The sequence below is a fragment of the Glossina fuscipes genome, unplaced genomic scaffold (assembly GCF_014805625.2).
Source record: "Glossina fuscipes isolate IAEA_lab_2018 unplaced genomic scaffold, Yale_Gfus_2 27, whole genome shotgun sequence".
NCBI classification, from domain to species: domain Eukaryota; kingdom Metazoa; phylum Arthropoda; class Insecta; order Diptera; family Glossinidae; genus Glossina; species Glossina fuscipes.
The window spans coordinates 2427868-2442842 of record NW_023998422.1 but is presented as its reverse complement, the minus strand read 5'-3'; the positions used below and the strand labels follow the sequence as shown (position 1 = coordinate 2442842).

Genomic DNA, 14975 nt, shown 5'->3' with positions numbered 1-14975 from the left:
ACTGGCGAGAGTAGTAAAGCAGAAAATTCAAGATGGACGCTTCATTTCTCTGGACAAAGTTTTCATTACTAGATTAGATTACTTTTCCGACAGACAAGCGACATAGAAAAGCCAAAAAAGACCATGTGATTTCCCCTATAAAAAATTAAAGAAATTTCCAAAAATTTTGGAGATAGCTCCACTATCAATCCGCGTTTGATATTGCAAGACGTTCCTACCTCGTCGTATATACTGTCAGCAATGGCTTTCTTCTTTTTTTAAAATATAATTTTTTTCTTTCTCTTTTTATTGCAGATTTTTTCTTTCGTGATTATTTAGATAAACGCATCATATAAATGACTCTTAATAGTTATGGCAATGGTAAGAGTAACGTGAATTTCTTTTATAAATTAATTCTTGAGTTCGAAATTGAAAAAGCTTTCGATGTTTACTTGTAAAAGAGATATATAAAATTATGTGCCTTTTTTTTTTTTTTTTAATTAACACATTTTTCTTTTCGAAAACTTGCTGTTAAAGAATTTGGTTAGCCTTTTATAGATTGAGATTCGCAAGAAATGAAGCCATACTTTAAATAAGATTGATATGATATGAAAGTAAATTGATTTTACGTCTCATTCTGTTCTACACAAACAGCAAATATGCGAAAATTTATTTTTATTTTATATATAATTAAATCGTTTAGATTTTAAACATATCTATGCGCAAGTCTTTAAAAATGTGATTTTATTTTTAAATTTGATATCAACAGAGAAGAAGATGAAGAAAATTATTATAGTTTTTAATTTTTTTAATTTTTTTTTTTATTTTTTTTTTTTTTTTTTTGCTTAAACTCATTACGGGCTCTGCCTACCCATTTTGTGATGAGTGTGTTTAAGACAATATTATTATTTTTTTCCTTTTTTTGAAAAGAGTCACATTTCATAATTAACAAGATTTGAAAAAATGTAAATCAAGAGAAAAAATTCATTTAATAAAGATAACAAAAAAAAAATAGAAAAAAAAAACTGCCACTTTTTTCAAATGTTTAATCTACATACGGATATTATAATTGAATTTAATGTAGACAAATAATATGAAAGAAACGAAAACGCACACAACATACATATATTCAACATAAATAAATAATCTACACCAACAAAATAATCAACATAAACAACATATTATTACAATAAATAGCATACAATAAAAATTTTATAAATTCCTTTTTAAATGTTATCTAATGAGTGTAAATTAATTGTTGTCGCTATTAAAAGATCACAGAAATTATTAAATATCAGTGATGTCAATTATAAGTAAAAAATCAATTTAAAACAAAAAGAGTCTAATAAAAAATTACTTTACCTTTGTTAGCAAAAACGAAAGCTTCTCTTCACTTTTCACTTCCCTCGAGCCCTCGTCGAGCGCGATAAGAAAATATAAAGCCTGATCCTATGGAGATCATTAAAGGAATTCAATAAAGGTGGTCACCTTTATTAACCGCACTAATGAGTCATAACTCAGGGAAGTTCTCGTTCATCTTTTCTTTTACAATTTTTTTGTTATAAAAACAGATTTTTGCTATCAACCCTTTGACCGACCAGTTGACATCGATAAATAATTCAAAATAACAGCTCCAATCCATTTTGTCCAGTTTCCAACCAATCGCCGCGATTTTATCTTATACGCGAGGGGCTCTCCTCACAAAGCGGAAACATTTTTCAAGATATTGTCATTGCGAATTACGATTCAAGAACTTGACAGCTTATCTTAAAGCAAACTTACGCTTATGGTGGTTGTTCTAGAGAAGCAAATTACGCATCCTATGATAAGTCAAATATGGCCTGAAACGTGGCGAATGTTAATTAAATGATAATTTTTAATAACCGTCACACCTTTCTTTCCGAACAGAAGAGTAGCCGAAAACCGCGATTACTAACTCGATCTTCGCGAGTCGAAAACGAAAAAGTTTACTTCGGTTGAAACTATAGCAAGTGTTCAGTCGGGAAAGGCATAACACTTACTGATTGAGTACAAGCGCACTAGAGTGCGACTTCTTTTCGAGCATTATCACAACCGCGTCCGTTCCAAATAAATGAAAATGGACTAGAAATTGATAGCTAATATCACTTCTTATCACTTCTTCCGTCGACGTCTATAAATAGAGATGCTTTACTGAGCTTCACTACGCCTCCTAATATTTTGCGATTCTACGGAAGCTTGAGTCTTGTCTTCTAAATTCCGATTGAAGAAGTAGTGGGCGGTTCTTTGCAAAAGCTTAGTCTTGACTTCATATAATGTTCAGATCAATTTAAAAAGGCAGCAGATAAGAATAAGTAACTAATTTTATAGTTGGCCTTTATTTACTTTATTATTTAGTGTATTCGCTCCTTATTATTCAATATATTCCTTCCAACTGTTTCCAAATTCGTATATTTGATCTTTTACAAATCTTTCATGAGATAACTAAAAAATATGATGTCTCAGAACGTAGAGCCAGATAAAAGTTGAGCAGACGAATACTTTACTGGTCTGCTAAAAAAATGCATTTTTCATCGCTTTTAATATTATTTTTCTAACCCAGTAAACCGTATATGCCATTTATGCGATCACACTGCAAGAGAAACCACGAAATATTTTAAATTTTTCTTTTAGGCTTGGATGAAGAAGTTAAAAAAGATCGTCTTACTCTTTTAAGAAAAACTATTTCAAATTTCCCTTTTTAGTGTTATGGGTTTGAAAATTCCCCTAACAGGTCGAAAAACGAAAGGAAATACAGAACTGAATCAATACAAAATTCAAAATTTATATTAAAATTTAAACATGCTTTAGGCCTTTCTTAAGTCTTTAAGAGAATAACAAAACGTTGAAAAGCAATTTTACCCTTTTATTGAAAGTATTCGCCCCTTTTCGCGACTGACCGACATAGGTGAACATCTAAAACAGCCATGAGAAACAGACAGAGGTTTTATTCCCTATCTATTAAATAGAGTTTTCATCGTGGCGAAGCGGTGAAGGGATCTTTTACAATAAATTTCCAAAAATCGCTTTATAATTGACATCACTGGTTAATGCTGTTTTCACTGTTTACTTATATTATTATGTAAATTTATGTAATTAGCAATTAGTTTATGTCTATGTTGCAAAATTTCTTTCATATAAAACGATTTTATTTTAAATTTTAAAAATATTTGATAAAGTATAATAAAATTCGTATTTAAAATAAATAAACAATTGAAAGAATTTTTGAATTTTAGTGTTTTAAACATTTAGAAATAACTGCAATAAATATTACAATAATTTTTAGCATTTTATGTCCAATAAAGAAACTCATAAATAAATATTATGTGAAAAGAATTAAAAAAAAAAAAACTTTAGTTTCATTGGTACCTTGAGGCATTGAAATCACACTCGTAAGCATTTAAAGAATTAAGCATAAATATCCAGTGGCTAGGAAAAATTTGTATTACATGCAACATTTGAATTAGTGTAGAAAGACTCTCTACTGAAGAAACAACACGCAAAGCGAGCTAGTTGTGCAAAAATGCTTATTCACGACACTGTTCGATGTAAAAGGTAATCGATTCTAGCCGAGCGATACCAGTAATTGCATTGTCTTAGCCTCGCCTTGTCGTTAATTATGCGGGCATTTCATCATTTACTGCCTGTTTACATGTAATAATTGCTGTTATAGCTGTGTTTCCCATGGTCCAGACGTTCGCGGTTGATTGAAATCAGTTAACGACAACATTTGCTCTTTCTAGATATTGAAATTAATATCATCGCTGGTTGACGCATTAGGTCTACCGCAAAGTTTCGTTCCCGTCCGGTTGCAACAAGTAGGCGCATGTCCATTTGACTCTCTCTTTTTCCTACTGAACGTATGCATATTCAAGATGATTCATGTATTGAGGTATTGAGCGAGACGATCCTGTACGCATGGCTACTGATAAAGTTACGCCACTATATTGTGTGCAACAGTGTTTGGTGAAGACACGGTTTCTAATAGAACATGCAGAAGGGGATTCGAACTTTTTCATAAGCCGCGCTCTGGGCAATGATCGTTGATCTACGACGATGCGGTCTAGGTTGTGTTAGAGCAGAATCCTTTGAAGAACGGACAGAACTTTTCGGTAGGCCTGTTAGTATGTATGGTCAAGAATTGTTTTACATGCAACCACACTTAATATGAAATAATATACTGTTGATTGAATGATAAAACAGCAATACAAAGCAGGCAAGCAAAAGACGCCTCAAAAGGTTCTTCCCCATAAGTTTTCAGGGGCGAATACTGAGAAATGCTGTAGTAAGCTTTTCACAGACGTTTCCTTAGGAAAAAGCCTTTTGGGAGGTACGGCGGAAAAGTGACCCTGAAGTGCTCAAACGTGGACGTTTCCGTCCGTTGAGTTCACTAACAGATTGTCCTCGATTTCAGGCACTCAACATGCGAAAACGTAGCCAAGGTTTAAGGGATGTTGTAGTGAACCTAAAATGAATTGCATTAAACCGCGAAGTGATTTCAAAAATTTTAATTTAAGTTGGGTTCGCGTACTTTTGTATAAATTTTGATTAAAGATCAAGGTAGTAGGGTATATTAATAAAAATTATATTAATAAATGTTAAATTGATCGAACTTTTAAACGACTTTGCTTGCTTCGCTTGTTGCGTTACAACGCACGCACAAGGGAAACCGCGTCTTGATGTTCCTGGCCTTGAGTTTCCTTCATTCAATCGCTTGATAATCTTTAAAGAATTTAACTAACATAAGCATTTATCTGAATTCATGGTTGACGAGGAATTGTAATCCCTTAACACTTGCGCCTCTCGTTCTTCTACCGAAAAATCGATAACTTTATCCTGTCGTCATCACCCTTTTCCGTATGTGTTAATGGCATCGGAAAGAAAGTTGTTCGAGCATTTTTTCAAGCATTAGCTGAGGCTGATTACCAACGTAAGTTGCATACCCTTGAACGTGCTTGAAATTAATCGCTTATTTAAATCTGGGCTTTAACTAAAACAAAACTCGTGCGTTTTCAATAAACACAAAGGCAATGATTAACCTGTTTTTTTATTTTTATTAAAAATGAGATGCAATTCGATCCGATATAAATAAATGCAATTCAATCACATTTCAACTTCCTTACACTTCACAACGACACATGACCAGAAAAGTGTTTCGTTTCCTCAAACAACACCATTTAGACTTCGCTGAAAACCGACAATAACAATTAGCTTAAAATTAGACAGACACGACAAAGCGACTAAGAAGATAACTACATGTTGTTCAAAAAACGAAAATCCACACATGCACAAAAACACACACACATGGGTATATACGCAATCAATTAATCTGTCAATGGAAACTGATTTCTCCATAATTGGTGTAACAATGATCGCAATAACACCTTAAACGTGACACACAACAACAGCAATAACAACAAAATGGCCATAGCAGAGCAACAACGAAAACGACAACGACAACAACAACAACATCAAGAGATAAAACAATGAAGATCGCGCAACTACAATTGTGTTAGGCTGTGTGTGAGTGTGTGTGTGTGTGTGTGTGTATGTATATACAATTCTTGCCTTTAAAACTCTTTAATGATTTGATTGGCAACATTACACGGCAATAAGAGATATTTACTTGTAATTTAAAATCGTTAAATGAAGCCTTCAACGTAAAACAACAGTAATAATAATAATAGTAACAACAATAACAACAACAATAAACTGGTTTTAGAAATTTTGTGAAAATGCATACTAACGAGCAAAAACCAAACAAAAAAACACAAATTCAAATAAAAGCGTTTTTCACAAGATTACCTTCGAAACGACAGATAATATCGCTGTACGTTAGTACATACATATTACATATACTTCATAAATGTTAGAGTTCCAGACATATTGTTCGGATATAAAAAGAATATCTTATTAATAATATAACTTAAACCATTCTTGGAGACGGGTAAAGTTTCACTTACATTGCAGGTACCGCCCTACTAAATATATCGTTGAAATAAAACTATATATGAAAGGGAAGAAGAATTCCTCGGCAGATAGATGCAGTACTATGTGCAGTACTAAATGCGATACTATGGCAGTTGAATGCAATAAAGTAATTGCCGTACTACGGCATATAAATACTGCACTATGATAAATAAGTGCAGTAGTGCGGCAGTACACTGTACGTTGCTAAGGCAGTGCTATTTTCGGTGAGTAGCGCAACAGTGTGGGTGATAGCTGCAGATCCGTGACAGGTGAACACCATGCTATGGCTGATAGGTGCAACAATATAACAGATAAGTGCAGTACTAGAGCTGATAACTGTCGTACTATGGGAAGTTACTGCAGTAGTGTGCTGGGTGAATGCAATAGTATGGCTGGTAAGACCAGTACTGCAATAGGCCAAGGCTGCATTAAGGCAAGCCAATGCAATAGTAGTGTGGTACTATGGTATATAGGTACTGTACTGTAGCAGGTGAGTATAGTACTAAGTCAGGTAAGCGCATTACTGCAGTGATAAGTGCGACACTATGATTGATAAGTGAAATATAGCGGGAGATAGGCGCAGTATTATGTCTGCTAAGCACATAATGACGCTCTAGGTATTTATCAATTCCTGTATTTCTATGTCTTGCAAAAAAACTTTAACTTCTTTAGCGAATGTTTTTTGCAAAAACCAACCGGGGAGAAAATATTGATGAATGCTACTAATTGCTCCAAAATTGTGACAGCCGTAAATTAAGAAAACGTTACATCTACAATAAAGTCCACTGATATCCGCCCAAAAGAAATTCTTTATAAGGTCTGAGAAAAACTATGAGATTCTTATTAGAATAGAAACATTTTTAACTGAAAGGCTAGAAATATTCGAAGAAATTCGTGTCTAATGATATTTTATCATAAGAACTTAAATCTACAGAACGACTTCTAAGAAAAAGTTTAAAGCATATAACTGATCAACATCTCAAAGGGGTGATGTGATTTTAAATTATTTTATATTTGACTACTCTAAGGTTTGATTCTCCATTTGTACCCCCGCAAAGGTGTAACCTTTAGAAGTGAAGAGGAGTCTAGCGGAATAGATTTTGTTCTTCTTTTAGTTGCACCATAGTGAATTTCTGTGAGCTATGAAAGCTGTAGCTGAGCTGGAAAGCATGAGAGATGTCACTTGCATCTTCGGCAACATTAACCAGCTTTCAAGTACATTCGTGGTAGCACTGGTTGTTTTCTAATTCGTAGAAGGGACATAAATCGAACAATCGATGCAAAGGAAGGCAGAGATTTTAAATAGATTTGGCCAGAGAAGCGATGTAGGCATAAGGGCCGCAGTATTACTTAGTTTACCATCCGTAAGCTTAACTCCCACCAGCTGAATTGTGACGTAGTATTCACTCCGCGATCGTTTGCTTTGGACTAAATCTTTATGGTTATCGCATCTTTATCGTGTACTCATTAACTCCTTGAAGACGTACGTTTATATCGTCTAGAAAGAGGTATGTAAACCGTATGTACGCGCTTTTCATCAGCCACGAACCAAATTTGACAGCCTTCCTATAACTCAGTTTCCCGCGAAATTTATCACAAATATATTTGCTAAAGTCATCTAAAAGTCTTAATTTGCCAACTGTCTGTCACGCCCGCAATTAATTATTTTGAATTTTCGTTCAGTTTTTTTGATGTAAAAGGCATCAAAAAAGATTCCCTCCAAAGCAAAAATCAATTTCTTACACTTTGCTTATAACGCGTACCATGGAACCTCTGAAATTTTAGACTATATCTCGGCATGAATAAAGAGCTTTGTCGCTATAATACCGGTTGTGTATCTTTTAAAATAAATCTGCTTAAATAATTATAGGCAAATATTTCCATATATGTCCATATATGGCGTCTATAGTAACGTGTTAATCATATTTGACTGATCGTCTAGGGTATGCCTTATAAAGGTGATTGACATAAAGTCAAGCGTTTGTTATCAAAATGTACGCATCACGTACGCATAAAAAATGTATAAAATGCAAACTATAAATAAAGGCCTATCATAAAGCGTTCCTGCGCACCCAAAGCACCCAATGCACCCAAAGCATAAACAAGCAGACGTGTGCGTATCGCACTGCAAAATGTAAATATATTTACTTAAGCGTATGCTTGCTTTCATAACCAATTACATGCGTTACACGTACAATTGACCAAATCTTAAATATCATACGAGTATGTTGTAAATATAATGAAAGACCATAAAGTCCGTAAAGAACCGCTAAGCGGCAAATGCTTTGCGTCGTTGTTTCTTCGATCTTTATGTCGGCGTATCATACGTGCACCGTATAGTGTACGTACTGAGGAAAATTAAATGACTTCAGTATGCAGTTCGCAGGCATATCCGTTGTGTCGTCGTTGTTTCAATATGTACAGCGACTGCAACATAATAATGCCATCGCATGACAAGCCCAAGTCTAAGAACTTCCAGCGCTAACCAACACTTTTCTGCACACGTTTTAAGAGATATTAACGTTTTCAATTTAATTGATATCCTCAGTAATGCATGTAACACAACGTGACATACAGTCTATACCAGTTTTTATTGCGCGTATCATTTCTTTGTTATGGCGTCAGTGTGAAGAACTTTTATACATAAAATACTCGAAAATAATAATACCAACACCTGATAACCTGTCCATTGGTGCTCATGGTGCCATTGCACGGCTATAAACCGACAATTAAAACATTTTCATTTCTTATAAGTTTTGCTGGTCTTTGCAGTCGTCTTTGCCGCCTAATGTCGGTTGGGACGCGGCCGCCTGTAGTGCGACTAACGCATACAATAATGTTTATAACTATCACATGTCACCAATAATGCAGTTATGGCAAACATTTTTTTTTGTTTTTTTTTTTTTTCGTTTAGACATAAAATAAAATTAATTGTTGCATCAAAATCCTTCTAAGCGTAAAATAAAACTTTGAAAAGCAAACGAGGGGAAATTAATATAAAGGGAATGACAAGTGCCTATGCAGCGGTCTCAGCGGGAAAACCGCGGATGAACCGCTTAGTAGGCAAAATGGGCGGCCAATTTGCTGCCTGATAAAGATAAGAAGAAAAAGTTTATTCTTGGCCTACTTTAGAGGAACGTAGCACCGGACGATAGGATCTATTGAGCAATTATTACAAATCATCAGTGACCTGGCATTCGAGTGACGAATGACTTCCTGGCGAGTCGCCGCCTGAAGTCGAGCGTAGCAAAGTGACATTCGACAAGATTAAGTCGACGGCATATCTGTTCTGAAATAATGTTGAGAAGATGCATATTAGCAGGTTGCAGATGCAATTGACGCAAGAAATGTTAATAAGAAATGAGATTTTCACGTCATAAGTGACGATGTTACCTTTATTGTCCCGTTGTTGCCAAATTTCGTTACTCGTACACTGTAATAATTTTCATCTTCAACTTATATAGCATTTTAAGAAAATCCACAACAATTACATCAAGTCAAAGTTAATCATATCACCATCTGGGGGCTCTCCTATGCTGCGAAATCAATGTCTCTTCACTTATATGGATTACTTTGATTTTTGTACATTTTTATTTTAGTTCAAGTTTAATTTATGACATATCGGACAAGATATATGGTCGTAGAAGGCCATCCACTTTTAGAAAGTCCTAACACTCCAACGAAGCCTACCAAAATTTCGAGTTCTCTTAATCACTTATTTACGAGTTACGCTGGTTTAAGTGTCACTACTTTTGTTACGTTCAAGCCAATGGAAAACTTCAAGTTTCATAAGTTGGTTTCGGAAAAGAACAAATTACGTGCATTACGTTGATTTAAGAAGAGCTATTGGAGATATTCTCCTTGATTTTAAACGAGATCCTAAGGCTACAGATCGTGGCGAATATCCAGAATAGGTGGTCACACCAGAAAATTCAAAAAAAAGTGAATTTGCATTAGGTATCATTGTTATTATTATTATTAATAATAATAATAATAGTGTTAGCAATGTGTATCATGATCTAGAATATCTATTATATTCGTCCATGCCCGTTTGCTACCAGTGGCAATCCGACTTTTTCTGTACGCATTCTTGTTATGCCACGAAAAGGTTCAGGAACTATCATGGTCCCTCAGGCGCCTCTTTCAACTACACATTCAGCCCTTTCGTTGCCCTTAATACCGGAGTGGGCAGGCGTCCATATTAAGTGCATGTCATTGTGCTTGCTGAGCTCAGCCAATATTCGAAGCCACTCCGACTCGAGCCTAGATGTTACCATTTGCCCTTTCAACTTTTAACTTCTCCCCTGCATTGCCCTCTTAAGTATTCGGAAGCACATACGGTGATTGCATAGACTTCTGCCTGCACTAGGTCAATAATATCATAAGATTATGAAGAAATAGTGCATTCACTATTTTGCATGAAAATGTGCGCATGAGAAAGCGGTTTTCCAAATGAGTACCGCATTTACTCACGAAGCAATAAATGCACCCACCCACAGCTCGATGGTTGCAATGACCAAAACGCATGAATTGAAGTTCGAATTGTTATTCCACCTGCCGTCTCCGCCCATGAAGTTCCCTCGATATGATGCCTAGCAGTAAATTCATTCCATTTACAAACTTTAAGAGCGTTCTGAAGCATCCGAGCGTTCTGAAGCGCTTGACAAAAGTTTCACACGAAAGGCGTAGCAGTGGTAAGGAAGCTTTAAATTGCTTGTATTTGATCATGAAAAAAATTATATTGATGAGTAAGACCGATTTTTTGCTAAAGAAAATAGTATATATATTTGCTTATTTAGCCCCGGGCATTATTGACCGATGTCGCATCCAAACATAGGTTTATCTTTCAATAAGTTTTAAAAGCATTGGAAAATTTTTTGCTTGCAAACGAAATCATTTAACGAAATCACTGAAATCACCGTCTATGCGAAAGGCTTATTGTAAACGCTCTGCATATGATCAACATTTCCTTCCTACTTTCAAGCAGACTCGTATCGTATGGGCGATTTCCGTTAAGCCATTTAAATTGAAAAGTAATTATTACATACTTTGCAAGTACGCATACTCTTTACACGTACTGTATATTTGTGTTTGTGTTTATTCTTATGAACAATAGAATACCACATGACCGATTACCATATGAATTAAATTCAATTTTGTAAATGTATTTGTTTTGTTTAACTCTTATACCTGTACACACATACATCGGACGCAGACGTGTACGTGTGATGGGAAATAAGTAAACAAGTATTTATTATCATCATCGTTATTGCATTAAAGGCAGAATATGCATAGAGCAATGTGTCCGAGAAGTAGAATTGTTAGTGCGAGTGTAGTCAATCGTAAATTCAAATGCTAGACAAACGTCAACCAATTACCGTCAATCCGTATTTACCTGTTGAGGCTAAGGTAGGCTAGCTGGTGTGCTGGCTATTGCTATGGCTACTTTTTCCTTTTATTCAGTGAGTGAGTGAGTGAAGACTCTTAAAAAAATTTGTTAGCTTTTCTATAATACTTAAAACTTCGCCTTGCCTTCTGGACCCTCCGTGGAACCACCAACGCACCAATGTAATATCAAAAGCAATGGTAATGGCAGCAGCAACAGCAACTGCAACAGCAACAGCAACAGCACCAGCAGTTGTTTGATTATATGCATGCACAACAACACCCAACAATACTCCCATCGATCGGAAATCTGGCGTATGGCGCATGTGTAAGTTACACATTTAACAATTGTACTTAATGTTTTTTTTGTTTTTTTTATTTTTTTTGTGTTTTGTTTTCCTTATAAACACACACGCTCATACAAATTATTTCAAAGGGTCAAAAAACTGTTGTTGTTAGTGTGTACAGCAAAACATTCTGCTGTTGTTTGTTGAACGATTTAGGATTACAACCGTATAACATGCTATACAATTGTGTGTATTAGTTTGAAATGATGATAGTGAACGATCACGTGGTATAGCTGCATCATCAAGAACAACAACCAGAACAATCAAGGCAATAACAACATAAAATAAAATTCAAACAAATTGACAACTACCAGCAGAAGAAAATTACGAACGCGCGCGCGGTTATTGTCCCTGTCGTGTCGTAACTATTCACACGATAAACAGACAGCCAACAACAGAATGGAATCAACAGCCTCATCACATACATACATACAATGTATGTAAACACAAATATATTCATATGAAGCTTAGCATTGAGAAATTGCTTTTGTGGCCGTTACGAAACAATAGTATCTGGGTATCTTAGTAAAGTGTGTGAATGTGTATGCTTAGGTTTGTGTACATGTACGTGTACACATATATATATATATATATATTTTGGCCCATTAATGACAGCGAAGGATCAAATCCGTACCAAATCAAATGCACAATAATTGTGGATGCAGTAATGAATCAAATTTCCATGCCATTGCTGTGCATATATAAGGCGTACGTTTGGTGTTGTTACAACTATTTCTCGAGCAATGCACTTACACTTGGTCTACACTATCAATCCCAACAAATGCAATTATTCGCGTTGTTACAATTTGTTTTAGTTTTGTTTTGATTTTTTGTTTTTGGTATTTGTAACTCAAATGCTTCATTGATGCACTTTTGGTACTTAAAAGAGTTCTGGGTAATTGTGTAGATATTTGAGGGCGAATGCGAGCGTGTATATACATGTATATGTATATATATATGTATATGTCTATATATGTATATATATATACATATATATATATATATATGTATATATAAATGAATGTGTGTGTGTATGTATGTATGTATGTATGTGTACGCTCACTGATTTATTCAGTGGATATCGTTTGTCTTCAGAACGCATCATCTGTTACAAATGCTTGCTATACAAAGAAACAAACCATTATAAAAAATAGAATAAAATAAAATAACAACAATAATAACAACAACTAATGCAACTATAACCATGATATCGACTATTGCATAGCGCTGTTATAAAACCCAAACTCCTTCTATTCTTTAAACATAAACACAAAAATATATTCACACACACTAACTTGTAAATGTGTATGTATAGACCATCCACTTATATATACTTACTAGATGATATTCGTTTATTCTCGCACAGACATCAATGCAAAAAAAACAAAAAAAATGCAAAAAAAAAAAAAAAAAAAAAAAAAAAAAAAAAACTCAAATTTACTGTTGTTAGTATTGTTGTCCATTGTACTTAAAAGGTCAACAACTGCAACAGCTGCCGAATACTGTTTTCTTATGCAATCCATATATTTCTTTGCATATATGTACAAACAAGTATACGTATAATGTAACACATGCAAGCATACTCTACACGTTCCATTGCACACATTTACAATTCGCATTTTGATTCCATCCATCTGCATAAATATAATTCGTTCATGCGGGAATCAGTCTCTTTCCAAAGTGATGAAAGTTCAATCAAACAAAGTATGTATATATTTACATATGTATACGGAATTATTTTTCTTCTTTTTTTTTTCTCTCAGCAGTCTACTCTGCTGATAGTTGCTGTAACAACAGTAGTAAATAAGCTGACAACACCAATTGTGGGCATATGAAAGAATTCACAAGATTTCTGGAATATAATCATTATCACACACAGCAGAAAAATTGTCAAACCTTGTCATCAAAAGCTGTCAAGAGTTTTTCTTTTAATTTTACTTTAAATAAAAACAAAAATATTTACTTATAAATTTTAACAAAAATAAAAAATAAAAGAACCCACGGCCAGAGATGGTTTCAACCAAATCTGTTAATGCAGAGAAGAGATTCATTTATTCGATATATCGATAGTATAACGCATCGTGCATAAATTTATTTCTGTGCAATTACGCAGCATTTTATAAGTTATCCCATAGTCACGTCCATAGTCCATAAGACTAGCGACCATTAAGTCGATATGCGCAGGCTCGACCCTCAGCTCGGTTTGACCATACTCGTCGTCCTAGTCAGCCGATAAAGATTGATCGTTCATAAGAACCCTTGTCCGGGACGGAACGCAACAAATAGACATATCAAAGCCAAATATCCGAGCGGATAAGAATCGCCGTTAAGAAGTCATTGGTCGGCGGGTTCAAATTGCAATTGCTGTAGAATTTACTTTAGTCGTATAGTGAGTGCTCAGCCGGTAAAGGCATAACACTTGCGATTGGACACAAACCCAATGGGCTGTGCGAGCACATGCCCGTGTCTTTCCTCATTTCTTTCTAACCATCACCGTGTTACACGGATAGTAGACATCTCCTGAGTGATTGGTGATTAATTGGACCAAAAAAAAAAAAAAAAAAAAAATGACATTTTATGTCTTATTAGTATTCTGAGTCATTTCTTATTGCGAAGTGTTGAAAATTAGACCAATATCCCGCATAAAGGTCTACGTTTCGTAAGAAAGATTATATAAGAGAGTGTCTGCACCGAGTAGTCAAGTGGATAAAAGGCGTGATAACCAAGTCAATTTTCGCCAGTTCAATTTTCAGTGGGATAGAGCATACTTGGTCGGTAAAGCCATGCCGAGCATCCGTCGGGCAACCGTTCCGTGTCTGCTTCTCTTTTCTCACTTCTTTCTAATCATAACCGTAGTGCACGTAGAAGGAAAACTCCTCGAGTGATTGATCGCGTACACATATATATACATCAATATATACTTATATTAAACTTTACGTGTACGTATTTAGTTACGTTTTGGTTACGCGAGAGTTTCTGTTAACTGGAAAAGAGCTTCGATTCAATTGATTTTTGATTACGAAAGTTATATTCGGAGAAACTGTTGGGCGTAAAGCTTATGTAATTGTGAAACCTTGCATTTAGAAAGAAAGCAAAATCTATCAGTATTTTGCTCACTCTTAAGGGATATTGTGGAGCAATGGAGTCATTTAAGTCACTTTTGAATTGGATCGAAAAATCACATAAAAACGTAAGAACGAGGATGTGAAGGCGTTGTTTGAAATAATCTAAATAAATTTTTGAGGCCGTAGTCATAAGAAGTCAGGGACGCTTCAT

General features: G+C 34.9%; 1 protein-coding gene across 3 annotated transcripts in view; it reads left to right on the top strand.

Moving 5' to 3' along the window:
- Positions 1-1005, top strand: part of LOC119635716 — a 203530-nt gene extending 202525 nt beyond the window's left edge. For all 3 annotated transcript variants that reach the window (XM_038030689.1, XM_038030688.1, XM_038030690.1), the window contains one exon: positions 295-1005. The gene's annotated coding sequence lies outside the window, so the exon portion shown is untranslated. The remainder of the gene's footprint in view (positions 1-294) is intronic.
- The last annotated feature ends 13970 nt before the right edge of the window (positions 1006-14975 follow it).